Below are 3,453 nucleotides of genomic sequence, written 5' to 3'. Positions count from 1 at the left end.
TTTTCCTATGAGATTTCCTGCATGAAATCTGCTTGCATAACCCTCTCTGAGGAGGGGCGAAAACCATTTTGCAAATGTGTGTTGCACATTGCTTCCAGGGAGAGTGCAGAATGGTCTGGATGCCCCACCAGTGCATGTTCTTTTGGGTGGTCTTTGGGGCTTAGTTGCTACCTTTCCTCCCTGGCTTTGCCATCCATCTGGGCCCTGCGCTCTCTCTCACTCCCTTAATACAGCTTGCACCTGGAGCTTGGCCACCTTGTTTGCAAGGGTGAGATTTAGGGAGCTGTCCAGGAGTTGGCTCATCTAGCTGCTCCCATGGGGATTCTTGTCTAACCTTCCCGGCAGTACTCCATTGGCCCTCTCTTGCTCCACGCCTCGCCTATCTCCAGGCATGGAGTGCCCTTGTTGCTGTTCTCACTTTTTTTTTTTTTTTTTTTTTTTTCCGGTACGCGGGCCTCTCACTGTTGTGGCCTCTCCCGTTGTGGAGCGCAGGCTCAGCGGCCATGGCTCACGGGCCCAGCCACTCCGCGGCATGTGGGATCTTCCCGGACCGGGGCACGAACCCATGTCCCCTGCATCGGCAGGCGGACTCTCAACCACTGCGCCACCAGGGAAGCCCTGTTCTCACTTTTGTAGTATATATTGTAGTGTAAACATTCAAGAATACACCTAGTTGTAAAGCAACTATACTCCAGTAAAAATTAATTTTAAAAATTAAAATTTTAAAAATCAAAAAAAAAGAATTTATGTAATGTACGCTCATGAGCTGGGCTGTAATGTTAAATCTCGTTGTGTCTGCTTTCAGTTTCTTAGAAATTCCTCAACACTTCTGATTCTCTGAACATGTGTCATCTTTTTTGAGGACACTAACTTTTTCCTTTCCTGTCATTTCTGGAGTTTGGGTCAGGTACTCAGTCCACTATGATGAAGAAGGAAGTCAGGATTTCTAGAAAAGATGAAAATTAAGCAGAATCTTGGAGAATGAATAGGAGCAGCCTAGTGAAAAGGGAGAGAAGGACACTGCAGGCTGGAAGATGGCAAGAGCAAAAGTATGGGGACACACACGGTACGGTAGCTGCGGGGGAGGGATTACAGGCACTTGACATTTTGAGAGAAATAGGACCTGTATGAGCTGCAAAGGGAGAGGCAGGGCATGGTCTTTTGTGCCATGTTAAGAGGTTTAACCTTATCCTGGAGAGCTCCAGATGGTTCTAAAGGAATGGCATAGTCAGATGTGCGTCTTGTGCCACTCTGGAGGGTAGGTTTGAGTGGAATGACACTGGGGCCAGGAAGACAAGCTAGAAAGCTCCTGCAGAAGCCCAGGTTAGAAATCATAAGACCCTAGAAACTAGGGCAGTGGTACTTACGGGATGGAGAGTAGGGGTCAGTGCAATAAATATTTAGGAAGAAAAATCTACAGACAGGGAGGATTTTTTAATAGTATTGGTTTTCTTTAGGTAGACTAGAAAGAGACTTCAGTCTTCTTCCAGTATGGTCATATGTTTTTGTAAAATTTGCAAAAGTAAGCTATTTTTGCTGCAAATAGTTAATATTGCTGGTAGTATCATGTAAATTTTTACAACTATTGTCAAAGTTGGAAATACTTCTACCAAGTTTCATGTATGAGCTATGAGATTTCAGGGCATTTTAAGTTTTCTTGTGCAGTGTCTAATCTTAAATACTTCTTGAATAGATACAAGTATTTTCCAGTTTAACATGAATGTTCTGATTGTGGTGGTGAATTGAGCTTTGTGTTATCCTTGTAGATGTAAGTATTTCATATAAAGTTATCGTGAAATTTGATATTTTCTTAGTGTATGCCTCTGGAATTTACAGACTTCATTGGGATGAAATACACCAGAGAAGCTAAGATGCAATCTGATACAGTGCGATGCATGAAGCATTTAATTTCACACGCAGGCATGCTTTGATTTGCAGTACTCCCGCAGTTTGTGCCTTATTACACAAGAGTTTAATAAAATACATTCCCTGAAATTGTTCAAAAAAGATGTATGTATATATGTGTGTATGTTATCATTGTATAGGTTACCTTGTCAAGTATATTCCCTATAGGAAAGAACTTTTCTTTTTTTTTCTTTTGATTGAAGCATAATTGACTTACAATGTTGCATGAGTTTCAGGTGTACAGAAAAGTGATTCAGATATACATATATAAAAATATATCTATATAAATATAACTATATATCTATTCTTTTTCATATTCTTTTCGATTATAGGTTATTACAAGATATTGAGTATAGTTCCCTGTGCTATACAGTTGGTCCTTGTTGGTTATTTTACATACAGTGAGAGAACTTTTATTTTAAATAGGCATGGACAAGAATAGACTTACATGCTTAAAACTATATACATACAGTGGTTGAAAGAGTTTTCCATAGACCAATTTCTGGCTCTATAAATGTAGAGTCTTGTTTCTCCTCTACTACCTACATATTTCTGAGAACAGATGCTGTTTGGACACATTTATTATTGAGATACCATCTCTGGCTCTACTGGCTGAATCAGAACAGTGTTCCTAAAAGCTATTCCCACACTGGGAAGACTAGCAGTAATGTAATTACACATAGAAGTGACTGCTAACAACATAAACATATCCTACTAAACCCAAACTAAATGTATCTCCAGCTCACCTTTCCCTAGCCAGACCCCCAAGTGCCCATGGGCACTCCAACTCACGGGAAGGGCTTGAAAAGAACTCAGATGGAGGAGAAATCAGAGTAGAAAGAGGCTGCCATCTTAACTGTTTGTACCTAAACTAGCTTACTTTTGCAAATTCCACAAAAACATAGGACCACATAAAACATTGCTAAGCCTCTCCCATGAGGAGTCCATGGAAACAAGGGGCCCTGCAGCTTCCTAATGTATAGGACTTGGAAGGGGATTCTGGCAAAGGGAACTCAAGTAGCTACCAGAGCTCTAGCCTGGATGCCTTGGCAGAAGGTGGTATCTCACCTGAGATATAGGACGCAGAGGAAAAGCAGGTTGAGAGGGAAAGATGGTTAGTTCATTTTCTGACATTATAAATTGGTGATTTTTGAGGGATATTCTGGTAAATGTATCCAGTAAGCAGTTGTTTATTCATACATTTGTAATTCTAGTATCACTCCCCCGTTTAAACAAAGAAAATTCAAACAATCCAAAGGTAGGTAGGAAAAGAGAAAAAAGAAACCAAGAGAAAGCATATGTCACATGATATTCAAATATTAAGCCACCTGTATGGCCTGTCTGCTGACCAACTAGAGTCTTGGAAGAGGTTCTGGAAGGCCTCCCTGTGACAAGCACTGCCTCTTTTGTTGCTAGATCAGGGCAAGGTCGGGGTGGGAGTAATGTAAGGTCTCAAGACAACAGCTATTTACCAAACAGGACAGAAGAATTTCAATTTGTTATGTCAACTTGTTCTAGTTGCATATTAGTATATCAGTCCTGAGGGTG

Source organism: Kogia breviceps, chromosome 2 (assembly GCF_026419965.1).
Source record: "Kogia breviceps isolate mKogBre1 chromosome 2, mKogBre1 haplotype 1, whole genome shotgun sequence".
Classification (NCBI taxonomy): domain Eukaryota; kingdom Metazoa; phylum Chordata; class Mammalia; order Artiodactyla; family Physeteridae; genus Kogia; species Kogia breviceps.
This window is presented reverse-complemented; position numbering follows the sequence as displayed.